Below are 17,687 nucleotides of genomic sequence, written 5' to 3' on the forward strand. Positions count from 1 at the left end.
TTGTATTGAAAAAAAGAATGAATATTTTATATTTTTTAAATTTAAAATATTTGTACATGGTTTATTATTGTTAGCATTGTTTTTGAATTAATTGAATTTCTTTAATTAGCATTATATGTGTTATATTTATCTAAAATTTTATGTATTAGTATTTATTATTAATTCTATTGAACAATTTTTTTTTTTTGAATATTTAATTATAATTTTATGTATTATTGTTTATTTACAACATTCAAATTATTTTAAAAGCATAAATATGTAATGGAAATAATATAGAATAAATAATAATTGTAATTCTAAATAATAAATATCAAGAATAGTTATATTTCTATTGTAAGAAATTTATCTCGATTTAAAATTTTGAGTTAATTACATTTTGTAAAATATTTTTCATTCTATTATATTATTTATTGTCATTTTAGGAAAAAAAAATATTTAATATTATATTTAATAATATTATAAAATTAAATAATAATTACTATTTTTTATTTTTTTTGGAAAATTAAATAACTTAAAATTATTTTACGATAAAAATTGAATAATATATATTAAAATCTAAAATATATAACAAAACTAAATAATGTGTACCATCTTTCAATTGTACTTAGTGATTTCAAAATTTAATGTAGAAAAATATTAATTAGCTGATATACTATATTTGGTGAGAATGTTGACGAGAAATGTCAGATCCTATGCTAAAAAAAAATTGTGGTTGTTTAATATTCTTTATTCCTTCTTCTCTATTACTACCTATCTGGTATAGGATTATCTATCACATTAAAGATGGCTTGATGGAAATGGTTTTCTATGAATTAGAAAAACAAATTCGTGTCATTGATGCACTCATAGGCAACATTGTTATAGAAGGAAGATATTATGTGCTTAGAATAGATTCCATGCAACTCATCAATGTCCCAATTAATAGATTTCCTCCATTATAATCTTCAAATAAGACACATGTAGTAGAAATTGTGTTACATTAAGTAATAATTCTAAAATCATTTCCATGAAGAAACCTTATTTTAATCATTCATAGAATTTTTCATTATTAGTTCCTGACTACAATCATAGTGGAGAAGGAAAGCATTATCAAGTGATTAATATTTTATTCCTCAACCAATTACAATTTAGATTTTTATCAGTTCTTAATTTTACGCATTGCTCAATCAAATAGAAGTGCAAGTTTCTTAATCCTCAAATTTATCAAAAATATGTATTTGTAACTTGATTGGCCCAAATTTGGTGGCAACAAATTATTAGGAAAAAATGCAAATTATGATAAGAGAGAATGCATATGAAGAGAGGTCTTTGGTAGTGTGTTTCTGGTTCATATTATTTCTCTGTGATTAACAACTTTTTTTTAATGTGCTTTAGTTTGTGATCTAATTTTAATAGCTATAATTGCTATTGCTTAAGTACATAACACAAAACTTGCCTTCTATCATATCAATTTCAATTTTTTGGTTCACTTCCTTTTAATACATAGATTTTGTTACAAAATTGAGCATATGAGACATTCTGTTATCTTAGTATCTTTGTCTTTATTACCGTGTATCAAGAAATAACCTATGAATAGGTAGATGCACCTTCAGCATTGTACCATGGTGGGGGTTCTTAAAATATTTATGGTGGGTTCTTAGGAAATTCTAAAGTAGTTCATTCATCTGGCCTCATGAACTTTCCTTGTTGCTACTAACTTTTCTTGATGTTGTTTAATTTTCAATTTGGAACATGAAATTTGGAGGAAAGTTAATTTAACGCAATCTATGTATTAATGCTCCCAAAAGACCAAAATTCATTCAAAGGTCCAAAAGATTGATAACCAGATATTATTTATTGGTTTCCAAAAGATTAATAGTCAAATGTAAGACTTTATATTCATACTTAGTTCAGTTTCAATGATCAAAGCCCAATATTTAATATGCAATGAAATATATGTTACAATTTACTTGCCTTTTATCTCCAAGCTTGGCACATTTGCATGGTAACTTTATCCTCCCTTTGCATTGTATTTCCTTGGTTATTCATTTATTTATTTTTTACTCAATTCCTTACATTATACTTTCTTCTTTAACAACAATAGTGTTGTTATATGGAGCCTAATTAGACTTAGAGGTTAATTTTTTGTCACTTTTATCAGTACAGTTTACCCCCAAATTATTCAATAAGGATTTGGGGGCAACAGCCCCAAGACGGGGTCAAGGGGCAGCACCCCTTGTGGGATTTATTTTATAAATGCCTCAAGAGTTATTTTCCTAAAGGCGTTTAGAGAAATTTTATAAAGGCGTCAGGAGTTAATTTTCTTCAAGGTTGACATGTTCTACTCCTATTTTTGTAATTGATATAAGTCTTGATAAAACAACTAAGGGTTAGGTTTTTCTATGGAGAATTTTGTTGCATTTTGCAGTGGTATTGAGTTGCAAGAGATTTTTTATTGTAATCTATTTGATCTACTAGATAAAAATATTAAAATCTTTGTTTCGTGGATGTAGCCCAAATTTGGGTGAACCATGTTAAAAATTGTCTCTTCTCTGTTATTGATAATATGATGAAATTATAAAGATCTAGTCAACTACTAAGAGAGGGGGGGCTAAATCACTAGATAGAAAATTAACTAAAATTTCACCAAACTTATTTCTATCTCAAAAACAACTCACCAAGTTTACCAGTCTAGTCACTTTAACAAATTTGTAGCTACATTGTTAAACGTTACCGGTTGACCTAAAACATCAGTGATATAAAGCAACAAATATGAAACTTAAATATCCTTTGACCAAAACCTCAAACCACTTCACTAATACTAGTAATAACATGTTTCAAATCATTTCCAATCATTTAAATATATCTATGCAGATATACCAATCATTCATATCAACCATACCAAAAACACATCCACAAAATCATTCACCACTTAATACAATGATTTTTCACGTGGAAACCCAAATGGGAAAAACCACAGAGGGGATGAATACCCACAAGTGTTTTGAACTCTTTTGAAGTTCGCCCTATTAGGAGCCAAGCCCGGTTAGAATCTTATATAATAATGTCCTGTTTGGAACAGATTCAGTTAAGGACCACTTGGTTAAGGGATTGACTACAATTACCCTGTTAAAGGTAATACCATGTTAAAGGTAACCTTAGTGGAGGATTTCAAATCCAAGCTAATGGATCACCTGGTTAGAGGATTTTAACAACAAGCTTGTTAGAGATTACTCGGTTAAGGGATTTTATTGTTGTAATGGTTTGAGAACAACAGGTTCTTGACTTATCTGGAAAAAACACTTCCTTGTTGAACCAAATCTTTTACTAATCCTATCTACCTTCACATCATTTTGTAGATACACCTCGTGGTTCGGCAATAATCACTTCCACACTCTATCAAATTGCCAACACTCTTTGAATCAATCCATCAACCTTAAAAACAAATACATTAGGTCGGTAACACAACACAAATCCTACAATCTGATAGAGATTACAAACATATCGGTTCAATCTTGACTGTTAGATTACATGCAATCAAAATTACATTCTTCTAGGCATCTACAACCGCTTCTAGATCATCGCACTTTGAATCTTGTAATACATCACATATTTTCACTTCATACTATGCATTTGATCATTCCCCAAATAAATGGTTATCTTTACATGCCAAAACCTTTTCAAAACTCATCATGTACAAAATGCTTACGTGTCATCTTCATCATCGATCATCATTCGGTCATAGATCATCACGACTGTTCTCCAAGCTTCATTGGTTAGGGTTCTTCTTCTCAACTAGTTAGGGTTACCGGTTGATCATCAGTGCATCAATACAAGCTGCTTTACTACTTCATTGCCGGTTGCTTTACTACTTCATTACCAATTGCTATGTTGCTTCATTACCGGTTGCTATTGACATCAATGACAACACTATACTTCTTCAATGCAATCTTCATGCAATGCCAACATTCTCTCCCTTTGGCATTGATGGCAATACAAATATCAATACCAGTTGATTTTCATGATTGAGAGTAAAGCATACACACAGGTATAGGAATCCTAGTTTACATTTTTCAACATATACTCTCCTTCAACTGTATCTTCATATCTTCAACTGGTAACTGGTCTGCAATCTATCTTCTCTCCTTAACATTGCAACACTATGAATCATATAATCTCCTTCAATTGTATCTTCATATCTTCAGCTGGTAACTGATCTGCAATTTGTCTTCTCTCCTTAACATAGCAACAATGCCAAAGTGAAGGTAAACAATTATGTTTATCATCCATGCTTCACTGATCTGCAATTAGCTGCTCCCCCTATGGAGTAGCTCCATTCTTCACCAATCCTTCTTCAAGATTTTCAATAGGCTTTAGGATTGATGTCTTCCACATCTGCTTAGTTGACTTCATGTAGGGTACAACCCCTAATTCACCTCTATGATATTCAAATGTAGCCTTAGGTAGAGGTTTAGTAAAAATATCTGCTAGTTGTTCTTTAGTGGAAACATGCTCCAGTGATACATCTTTTCTTTGAACGTTTTCTCTCAGAAAATGATACTTCAGCTCTATATGCTTTGTCCTAGCATGCAAAACCAGGTTTTAGAAATATTTATAGCACTTGTATCATCACAAAAAATTCTTATTAGTTCATATATCTTCATCTTGAAACCTTCCAATATGTGTTTCATCCAAATTGCTTGGGTACAATTCATGTAAGCTGCAACATACTTAGCTTTTGTTCTTGATTGAGAGATACAACTTTGTTTCTTGCTGCTCTAAGACACTAATCTGCCTCCAAGAAAAAATGCTCCTCTGGTTGTACTTTTGTTGGCATCAACATTGCCTACCCAATCTGCATCGGTATAGACTTTTAAGTCAAAGTCTCCTGCATATGGATAACATAATCCATAATCTATTGTACCTTTCAAGTATCTGAAAAATTCTCTTGGTTGCCATCATGTCTGACTCCTTCATATTTTTCTAAAATCTAGAAACCAATCCTACTGCATGAGCAATTTCTAGTCTATTGTGGACAACACAATGTACCTTACTTATCATAGATTTGTATTCCTTTTCATCAACTGGTGAATAATCATCTTCCTTTGACAATTTATAGCCTGTAACTATTGGTGTTCCAACTAGTTTACAATCTCCCATTCCAAAAGTTTTCAACACTTTCTTCGCATACTTGGATTGAGTAATAAAAATACCTTCCTTTATTTGTTGGATTTGCAAACCTATGAAATTTTTTATCTCACCTACCAGTGACATCTCAAATTCCTTCTTCATTTCATTAGCAAAATCATGACACATATTATCATCACCTCCAAAAATGATATCATCAACAAATACCTCACAAGTATTTTAACTCCTTCTGTCTTGAGATATATGTTACTATCTTCACTAGTTCTTTGAAAACCTATATTTACTAAGTGAGAGTGTAATATTTCATACCATGCTCTTGGTGCTTGTTTCAATCCATATAGTGCCTTATGTAGCTTGCACACCATATCCTTTTCTTCAGTTAATGCATAACCATCTAGTTGTTCTATGTAGAATTCTTCTTCCAATATTCCATTTAAGAATGGTGATTTAACATCCATCTGATATACCTTAAATCCTCTATATGATGCAAAGGCGAGTAGAGTTCTTACTCCTTCCAATCTTGCTACTGGTGCAAATGTCTCACCATAATCTTCACCTTCCTCCTTTGCATACCAGTTTGGCTTTATTCCTGAGCGCTACTACATCTTCATTCAATTTGTTTTTGAATACCCACTTTGTGCCTATTACATTCTTGTTTTCTGGTCTGGGTACCAATAACTATATATTATTCTTCTCTATCTGATCAAGTTCTTCTTTCATTGCCTTGATCTAGTCTTCATCTGCAAATGCTTCTTTTGTTGTTCTAGGCTCTATGGTGGAGATCACAAGAATTTTCTCTTAGCCTTCTTCTAGTTAACACACCTATATCCTTGTCTCCAATAATATGATTAGGGCTATCATTGAGTCTGACATACCTTGGAATAACATGATCTTGGTTTTCAAGTTCTTCTGCTTCTTCACTTTCTTCATCTTCTACTGGACCTTCATGTTCCAGTTGAACTAGGTCTTCTATGTTTAGTTCTCCAACTTCTGGCTTTACCAGTTTCGGTTCCAAAAATAATGTGTTTGGTTCTTCTTCCTTTTTCTTGTTGGTTTCTTGAGATTTTTCAGGGAATTCATCTACTCAGACATTGACACTTTCAATGATCTTCTTAATCTGGTTGTTGTAGCACTTGTCAGATTTTCTCTTGGTAGAGCAACCAAGAAATATGCCTTCATCACTTTTGGCATCAAACTTTCCAATATAATCACTTCTTTTAATAAAACATCTGCTACCAAAAGTTTTGAAGTAACTAACATTCGGTGATCTACCATGCCAGTATTCATAGGGTGTTTTGTCTTTACCTCTTTTGACCAGTATCTGAGTCATTGTATAAATAGCTATGCCGACAACTTCTCTCTAAAATGTCTTAGCTACACCTCCTTGAATTAACATAGTCCTAGTAGCTTCAACCACTGACCGGTTGTTCCTTTCTTCAATACCATTTTTCTATGGTGTCCTTGGTGCAGATAGCTTCCTCTTGATCCCATTGTTTTCACAGTATCTAGTGAATTCCTCTGAAGTAAATTCACCACCTTGATCAGTTCTCAAACCTTTTAGCTTCCTTCCACTTTCATTTTCAACCAAGGCTCTGAATGCCTTATATTTGTTGAATGCTTATGTCTTGTCTTTCAAGAATGTGACCGACGTCATCCTTGATTAGTCATCAGTAAATATCATGAAGTACCGATCTCCTTGAATACTCCTAGTCCTCATTGGTCCACATAGGTCAGTATGAACCAAATCTAGTAAATGTTCAACTGAGAAAGAATTTCTCTTGAAGGTTGACGATGTCATTTTCCCTAACTGACATTCCTTGCACAAAGTATTCATCGGTTTGTCCAACAGTGGCAAACCTCTTACTGTTTTTGACTTGCTAACTCTTACAATGTTATCAAAATTCACATGGAAAAATATTTGATGCCAAAGCCAACTATCTTCTACTTTTGCAATCAAACAACTATTGATTTTAGAGTTTAAGTGAAATAAGTTGCCTTTGGTTTGTTTGCCTATTGCAACTAGTTCACTTTTGCATCCAAAGATCTTGCAAACTCCATTCTTGAATTATAATGGGTAACCTTTGTCATTGAGTTTAGAAACACTCAAAAGATTGTGTTTTAGACCTTTAACCTAGTAGACATCATCTACACTACTCTTACCATTTAGGGAAATGGATCCTTTTCCTTTTACCAAGCACGAAATGTTATTCCCAAATTTGACAAATCCTCCATCAAATTGTTCTAAAGTTAGAAACTTTCTCTGGTCGCCAGTCATGTGGTATGAACAACCACTGTCCATAATCTAGGAATCTGAATTATCGAAGTGAGAGGCTAATGCCTTCTGATCCAATATGTCTTCTTTGATAGCAACAAAGATAACGTCCTCATTTGCATCTTCCTTAGATTCTTCATCAGTAATAACTCCATCTACTACAATGAAACAATTTATTTTTCCTTTTCCTTTAAACTTCCTATATTTTTCTCATTTTTCCTCATTATCTCCATTAGGACAGTTAGCAACAATATGTCCTATTTGGTTACATGCAAAACATTTTAGTGGTAGTTTACCTCTATACTTAGAGGTACCTCTGGGTAACCGCTTGGCCAACAATGCTTCAAGTTTCATCAGGCTAGCTTGATCATCTACCTCTCTGCTGGATCTAGATTCATGACTATAACTTACTTCTATGCTTTTCCTTATTGGTGGGGTTGAGACTCGGGCTTTAAATGCAAATTCTAACCTCTGAACACTTGCATCAAAAACATTTAATGCAAATGCAGTGAATTTACGAATGATAGAGTCGGGAGTTAACTTTGTCTTGTCAATAGATTTGAGTTCTTGAATGGCTGCAACTCTGATAGCATAGACTGGTAGAAGGGTTCTCAATACCTTGCTAACCATAATGGCATCCTCCATTGTACCTCCAACACTTTTTATTTCTCCAACTATCTCATTAATTCTCTAACAATACTGTTGAATGTTTTCACCTTCAGCCATTCTCATGTCATCAAATTTTCCTCTGAGACTCTCTTTCTGGGCTATCTTTACATGCTCATCACTACCATATATTTCTTCCAGTTTCTTCCAAACTTCATATGCAATCTCCAATCCATGAACATCAACATATTCTGAATCGGACAAGGTATTGATGATGGCTTCCAATGCTTGGTTGTTCTCTTGTTTCTCCTTCTTCTGATCATATGTCAAAATTCCACTAGGCAAGTTATACTTATTAACAACATGATACCAATACTAGCTTCCTAAGCTCTTGATGGAAATCTTCATCCTATCACTCTAGATCCTATATTTATCTCTATTGAACTTCAGACCTTCCCTCTTCATCATTTTCTCCTAGATCTTTTCCTCAAGTTGTTAGGCTTATACTCAAGATGACCTGGAATGCTCTGATACCAATGGATAATATGATGAAACTATAAAGATCCAGCCAACTATTGAGAGGGGGGGTGAATCAGTAGATATTAAATTAACTATACTTTCACCAAACTTATTTCCAACTCAAAAAAAACTCACAAAGTTTACCGGTTTAGTCACTTTAACAAATCTATAGCTGCACTGTTAAACCTTACTGCTTGACCTAAAACATCAGTGATATAAACAAACAGATTTGAAACTTAAATATCCTATGACCAAAACCTCAAACCACTTCACTAATACCTATAATAACATGTTTCAGATAATTTCTAGTCATTTAAATATATCTATGCAGACATACCAATCATTCATATCAACCATACCAAAAACACATCCACAAAATCATTCACCACTTGACACAATGATTTTTCATGTGGAAACCCAAATGGGAAAAACCACGGTGGGGATGAATACCCACAAGTATTTTGAACTCTTCTGAAGTTCACCCTATTAGGAGCCAAGCTCGATTATAATCCTATACAATAATGTCCTATTAGGAACATATCCGATTAAGGACCACCTAGTTAGGGGATTGACTACAAATACCCTGTTAAAGTTTATACCTTGTTAAAGGTAACCTCAGTGGAGGATTTTAAATCCAAGCTAATGGATCACCTAGCTAGAGGATTTTAACAAGCCTATTAGAGATTACCTAGTTAAGGGATTTTACTGTTGTAATGGTTAGAGAACAATAGGCTCTTGACTGATCTGGAAATAGCACTTCCTTGTTGAATAAAATCATTTACTTCTCCTATCTACCTTCACATTATTATGCAGATACACCTTCTGGTTCAACAACAATCACTTCGACACTCTATCAAATTCCCAACACTCTTTCAATTAATCCATCGACCTTGAAAACAAATACATTAGGTGGGTAACTCCACAGAAACCCTACAATCTAATAGAGATTACAAACATATCAGTTCAATCTTGACCGTTAGACTACATGCAATCAACTTTACATTCTTCTAGGCATCTACAACCGCTCCTAGATCATTGCACTTTGGATCTTGTAACACATCACACATTTTTCAATTCATACTATGCATTTGATAATTCCCAAGATAAACAGTTATTTTTAAGCACTAAAAACTTTTCAAAACTCATCACGTGCAACATTCTTACGTGGCATCTTCATCATCAATCATCATCTGGTCATAAATCATTACAACCAATCTCCAAGCTTCATCGGTTAGGGTTCTCCTTCTCAACTGGTTAGAGTTACCAGTTGATCATCATTGCTTCATTACCAGTTGTTTTACTGCTTCATTACCGGTTGCTTTACTGCTTCATTACTGGTTGCTATAATACTTCATTATTGGTTGTTATTGACATCAATGACAACACTATACTTCTTCAATGCAATCTTCATTCAATGCCAACAGTTATTACTTCTATGTTTTTCATTTCTATGTAACTTAATCTTTATTTGCATTTCATTGATATGTTTTGCATTCAATTCCTAAAAAATGCATTATTTCATGTCATGAAATTATTTTCTATGATCAGCCTTAGATTATCAGTAGTTATTATATATTTAATGGCTCTATTTCACAATAGTTTTATCTTATGTACACCCACTCTCCTTAGATTTGCAATAACCTATTACAGTGCATATTGCTATTTCCTTAGATTTGTTTCTCATTTTCCTACAAAAAAAATTAATTGTAAATCCTTCCATGCTTAAGAGGAAAATGCTAAAGATTTAGACCCAATTTTTGCAAACTGAATCCTTGAATTGTTTGGCTAGAACTTCATTGCTTTGCAGCTCTCATTTCTATCTAGATTTCACTATCAATAAAATTTAAAGAGTCTAATGTTACAAGAAACAAGTAACCTCCAAAATTTTCACATATTCAAATAATGAGTTTGGCAAAGTTAACAATTTTTAATTTTTCTACAAAAATAATCTCTACAAATTTGAAGACATTATCCAAACTTACTAGACATGCAAGTAGTAGGTCAAGCTAAATTATTTTATTCTTCATCTAATATACCTTAAATTTTCTAGTTTAGTTTCTTTATGCGTTGAAAGTCCCTTAATATAGGAAAATTTAGTAGTACTTAATGAAAAATTAAACCATTTTTTTTACAAAAATACTTTATTTTGGAGAAAAAATTTAGGAGACTAAATGCTCTAGATCCTCTATAGCTTCAAACCTCTAACCTCCCTATTTTTGGACTATTCACTCTTATTAATTTTGCATCAATCATGTTAGATTTTCTTAACTTGTATTTACTTCTAGCAAGCTTCCATTCAATTAATATTGTTGAAGATTTTTTAAAGGGGCAATTATTAATGACTACAACCTATATCAAAGGTATCTCTATATTCAGTACAATACATTGGGCATATCTCATGATACATAGTTAAGAGCAATGACAATTATAAAAGCAATAATAAGCAATTACAAATAGTCCAAGGAGATCAAAGCTTTCAAAAGAGATTCAAAGTAGTTGTTTTTCCACTACACTTACCCTATTATGAGAAGGAGATGGGAGAGTGTTGAGAGGATTTCTAGGCCATTGGATTGATTCTCACTTTAGAATTTATAACCTCTTTATTGCAACTTTTTTTAAAGAGTCACCAATCATTCACTAGGTAAAAGATTAATGATATTGTATTTACAGATAAACGTTATGTTTGTTTGAGTTTTATAAGGTGAAATGATTCTTTTGTTGTGTTAGAGTGTCATCCTGAGGCTCTTGTTTCTTATAATAAAAATTCACAAGAATCAGTGTGAAGCCATTTTTTCCTACTAGACACAAATTTGTGGGCATAGGGCATATATGGGTTGGCCAAAGAGTTAGATTAGCCTTACATTAGGCATGATGGCTTTCTCATCCTTTGCCCAACTCACAATTATATTAAGCCTGGAACATCGAAAAATTTATCTACCAGTTTACACATATATTTACAATGAAGGCATATTGGAGAACAAAAATTTGAGAACAATTCACTTCAACAAACAAAAAACAATATAATAATCATTTTATGAAACAACTGCAATTATAACTAATACAAAAAACTAACACTAATTTTATACTTGTGATAATCTCATTCCTTCTAAATCTATTATGCTCAACTTGATGTCTCATAGGATCACAATTAATTATTTGATGGTTTGGCTTATTTTGGCTTAGCTAAAAATGATATTTAACTAGAATGATCTTTTGTATGAGTTTCCATTTAGTCTCTTTAATGTGTATAGTTTTGTAATGTGTAAATTAGGGTTTCCGGCATTACATGTAAGAAGACCACTATTTTTTACTTAGAGACCATTACATTAGGGAAAGATTAAAAATGATAGATCTAAGCCTAAAAGACCAAGATTTTGATTAGATTCTAAGGGTTTTAGATGTGCCTCTTCTTTTCCTTTAAATTGAATTGATTTAATTGATAATACTGAAATTAGGTTAAATGTGTGAAAATTGAAGCAATTATGCATAAACAATGAGCTATAGTAATTGAATGGTGCCACAAACCTCGATCTGAGCAATATGTAAGTGTTTTTAAGTGTTCTTAGAAGATCGACCTGAATTTTTTGGACTAGAGTGCCACTTGCTCTGGTCCTCTAAACTTTTTGCTATCCAAAAGGGAACCTGATCATCTTTGTGAATACTGTTGTTCCTAAAAATTATAGCTCTGTACATGTTCCTACCCATATTAGGGAAGAGAAAATAGTTGGGAATAGGCATTTGCCTTAGGTCAAACCCCAGTTTTGGAATTAACCATAAAATAAAATTGAAATGTAAATGCAGTACTGTAAAATGCTTTCCTTTTGGGGGAAAAGGAAAAAAATGTTTGAAGCACTAACTATATACCTTTTAATAAATTTTTGTTTGTCTTCACAAGGAATTAGGGTTTCATGTAGATATTCTTCATAAAACATAGAACATGAATGTCATCTTCATGCAGTCAAGCTAGGGAGATTTAATGAAGGAAAGCCCAATATTGCAGCCTAACACAAAACCCATGCCAAATATACTAGTAATTCGTAACAAGATGCCAGAAACAACAAAAAGAACAACCGGTAACATAACAAAACACATAACTAGTAAGCAATCTAAACATTTCTTATTACAGTCTAGAGAATTACACATGCCACATGCTGGATCACAATTCATGATACAAATAATGCTTACAAAATAATTACAATATCCACAGATCATACACATATTAGATCGGCCTCTGAAAATAGTCTATCAATTCTACCCTAATCTGGACCTCAGCCTTCCGACCTCAGTCCAGCGGATCAGAATCTCACCAGATCTACATCTTCACTTGATCTCCAAACTCTGTATTTGATCTTCTAACTTATATCTCCTCAAATGATTCACAAACCTCCATTTATACTTCCCGCAAATAATTACAACTTAGTCAAGTTGGCCCAAAGACCAACTGGTTCATGAAACGTGTAACGGTAACAAGTCGACTCAAATAATTAAGAACAACTTCCAAAATACATAAGACAATGCATGGTCCTCCAGTAACATCGAACATGGCATAAGAAACATAAATCAATGATCCACAAGTCACAAAGATCAACCGCAACTCGATCCACTTCGCTCAACACACTACCAGAATAATTGGTAAGAACATATCAATCGAGCCAATACCAGAATCGATAACTAACCCGGATTAAATCCAAATGCTATGAAACTTGAACATGACAAAGGCAACAAGCACAACGGAATAAACCTAAAACCACAATGCTAAACACTCAAATAAGAAGAAATGCCACGATCTCAAAGAATTCAACTGAAAACTGCTCAATCAATAAGAACTAGATCGGTGCTCCTGCATCAGACTCTCGGGGTTAATTAAAATGTGAGGCCCATCACTTGATCTGGTTCAGTGATCTTCCAGTAGGTACTTGCAACTGCCTCAGGGGGGTCAATGATTTGACCACATCTTCTGATTGCCTCTCCTCGGTGATCTTCCAGTCCAAACTGTAGCCTGCCTCAATCGGTGATTTGTTCAAGTCCCCACCCACTAACTGCCTCAATATCAAGCTCTAGATCAGTGGTCTACCTACAAAAATTTCTCTACCTCATGTTCAGCAATCTGAACAAGTCCACAAGGTGCCTCAACTTCCTCTCCAACAAATAGGTGCACAATAAACACTCTGTCCAACAACAAGTTAACAAAATAGCTCTTATACCACTTGATGCAGTCAATGTAGGGAGATCCAATGAAGGATAGCCCAACCTTGTATCCTAACACAAAACCCATGCCAAATTTACTGGTAAGCAATACAAATAATTCTTGTTACAGTTTGGAGAATTACACATCCCACATGTTGGATCATAGTTTGGGATACAAATAATTCTTACAACACAATTACAAGATCCGCAAATCATCCACATATCAGATCGGCCTTTGGAAATAATTTGTCAGTTCTACCCTAATCCGGACCTCATCCTTCCAGCCTCAATCCAACGGATTAGAATCTCACCAGATCTACATCTTTGCTTGGTCTCTAAACTCATTCTTCAATCTTATAACTTCTATCTCCTCAAATGATTCACAAACCTCCATTTATACCACCCGCAAATAATTACAACTTATTCAGGTCGACCCAAAGACCAACCGGTTCATGAAATGTGTAACGATAATAAGTCAGCTCAAATAATTAAGAACAACTTCCAAAATGTATAATACAATGCGCGGTCCTCCAGGAATATTGAACACGGCATAAGAAACATAAATCAACAATCTGCAAGTCATAGAGATCAACCGCAACCTGATCCACTTCGCTCTACACACTGTTAGAATAATCGGTAAGAACATATCAACTAGGCCAATACCAAAATCGATAGCTCACTAAGATTAAATCCAAATGCCATGAAACTCAAACTTGACAAAGACAACGAACACAAGGGAACAAATCCAAAACCACAATGCTAAACACTCAAACAAGAAGAAATGTCACGATCTCAAACAATTCCATTGAAAACTTCTCAACCAATAAGAACTAGACCAGTGCTCCTGCATCACATCTCCAATGCTTGAATCTTGAATTTACTTCTACTCCAATACTTAAAAGAAGAATGATTGTTTTCTCACTTGAATTTTTTGGATGTAATTAAGGACTTGAATTTTTTAGATTGATTATGAAAATGAGAGGAGCAAGTCTCCTTTTTTACTCGCTACCCCAAAAAAAAATTAATTTTCTAACATGACCGAACAAGGGATCCAGGTTACCACTTAAATTATGTTACCATTAGGAGGCCCCAAAATGGGCCCTTTTGGAGAGGACCATGGTGTTGGGTTTCCTGGTCCTTGAGGACCAAAGCACCTAATGCCCTGGTCCTTGACATTAGGGTCCTAGGATCTTGGGGAAGAAAATGTAGATTATGAATATTTGAGTGAAATACATAGTGTGAGCAGAATTAGGGCTTCAAGCAGGCCTTAGAGAACGAACACCAAAATGAGTGCCCAAGTGAGGAAAAATTGTAAGGGAGTACAATTTAGGACACTACATTTAGCCCCTGCTTTAGTGGGAACATGAGACTAAGCATACTCTGGGTAAAGTATAAATGTTTGCATTGAAAACTATCATCAATATGTCAAAGAGGCAAGAAAACAAGCCCCCAGGGGTCTTTAGGATCTCACTATGTAAATATCAAGATAGAAGGGACATCATAATAGAGAGGAAAGAGAGAGAATCATGGCTGCTAGCCTAGTAAGGTTCACTTCCTATAAGTCATGAAAAAAGAAAAATACCAAATTACAAAACAAAAGGCTTAGTTTACAAAGTAACTTGAGTATCGAGACATGTGATAGTGTGTGTATAAATTCTAACATAGATTTGAGTGTATGCACCCATGTTAAAGAAATTTCTTTAAGGTAGCATGTATCAAAAGACAAGCATATTACCACAATGATATTCCCCCAAGAAAGGACAAATCAAAGGATAATGGTCACAGAACATAAAACACATAAGGGATCCACTAACTCTAGGGTTAGTATGCTCTTATAATAAATAACGTACATCACATATGTGAAATATTTGTATTGAAATGACCTCATCCCCCAAAAGTAGTGGAACCACAAGAAAAACGGAAGAAGGGAACATGTCTCTTTTGAGTCAACATGGAAGAGACCAAAAGAGATTTCAATGCTTTCCATCATCCCCAAGTAGACAACACAAGGGACAAAAAATAGAAAAATTTCATATTGGATTCATCCTCTTTATTACATTGCACCAACGGAGTGACAAGGGTAATCTGAAGACAACCTAACATAACTAAAAAAGACATCACGGGGGAAACACATTACAAACAAGAAAGAGAGGAGAGAGTATCTATGACACTAATAAAAATAATCAAGAAAAATCATCTACCTCCCAATCTTGTTGAATGTTGTGTTTGGGAAGGTGGAAAAGATGCAAGAGGAGAAACTTTGAGCATGGTAGATGGAGCTACTGCAAGTTCCAAACAAGGGCCATGCTCTAATGATGAGTCAATTTGTCTGTCACTAGGAGAGGATTAATGCTTTTGAAAATTGTTTAAATAGATAATTTTCAACATCAACAAGCTCATACATATCATCAAAATTATTAACATCAACATTGTTATCATGAACAACATTTTAATCCATTTCTTCATCAAGATTAATAAAAATAAGATCTCTAATACAAATAGAAAATGAACCATAATCTTTCTTAAGCATTTTTATTCTTGGTGAATTAAGTTTAACTTCCTCCCTAGGGTTAGGCAAAGGGTGGACAAATGGGACTAAGTTGACATTTGGTGTCTTCGGGGAGGAAATGGGTTGAGAAGCAAGTTCACAAGCCTTAGCACGATGTCTCAATCGATTTTCTCTCACACAAGTGTAACTTCATTTAGTTTTATCTGAGGGTTGTGAAGGTTTAGGATCAATGTACATAGGATTCTTCACTTCCTTTAAAGGAGGAGGAATGGGAGAAGGTCTACTAGGTTGAAAATTAGGAGATGTCAAGTGCTTCCCTTTGTAAGATGTAGGAAGTGGAACTATGACATATATAGGAGGAATAGAAGGTGTAGGAAGGATACCAGGTCCATCATGAGGAGGTGGAATAGATCTAGTATCTCTAGGCTTGCTCAAAGATAAGATCACCTCATTCTTCCACTTTTGATAAGAAACTAATCAAAGGTGACATCTCCATGCCTCACCATTCATTGATACATGCTATGATTAATTTTTATAAATTTTTCATTATGAGGAAATTTTAAATATTTATGAATAGTAGAAAGAATTGCTTTTATGGAAGAGAGCCAAGGATGTCCCAACTTCACACAAAACTGATTTTATGTAAGAATGGTAGAAAATATGATATCTAAGCACTTAGTAGCAACCTAAACAGGAAGAGTAATAGAACCAATAGTAGGGAAAGAGAAACCATCATATATCTTAACCACTACATCAGATTTATCCTATGTTAATAGATGTTATTTCAAAGTATAAAGGTATTCTTCAATGATCACATTTACCATACACGTTGGATCAATGAGCACCCCTCATGAGAGTTTGTCTTTCATCTTCATAGTGATATATAGTAGGTCATCAAATGAAATAATAGTCTCACTAGAATCAAAGGTAATGCATAGGTCTTTAGGATCATGATAAGGTGGCAAAAGTTTGAAGGTATCAATTGGCTTGATGGGAGAAAGTTTCAATACATTTTTATTTATCATTTTTTTTATTATGCTATGCAAAGACATAGAAAGAGGAGTAAATTATTGGATAAAGGGGCCACACCTGATGTCATGGATACCACTTGATTATTAATTTTGTCATTGATCTTGATGTATCCCTTGTTTGGTTTAAAATTTTGAAAATATTGTTGAGAACTCTCATTCTTATCAACCAGAGCCATTTAAGGATATTATACAAATTGACTCACTTGAAGATGATAATTATGAAGCACTATGGGGTAAGTGCACCAAGATGGTGTGCAAAAAAGGGGGTATAAGTGGACACTTTTTTTTTTGAAATTAGGTAAACCTGAACTTGGAGGAGAAAGTTGAGAGCCATCCACTCAAGATATGAAGATACTCAAAGAACAAATATTTTAGTACTCTTAATCTAGTTTCCAAACTACTATTTTTTAAAAAAAAATCATAAGATTAAGGGGGT

The sequence above is a fragment of the Cryptomeria japonica genome, chromosome 7, assembly GCF_030272615.1.
Source record: "Cryptomeria japonica chromosome 7, Sugi_1.0, whole genome shotgun sequence".
NCBI lineage: Eukaryota > Viridiplantae > Streptophyta > Pinopsida > Cupressales > Cupressaceae > Cryptomeria > Cryptomeria japonica.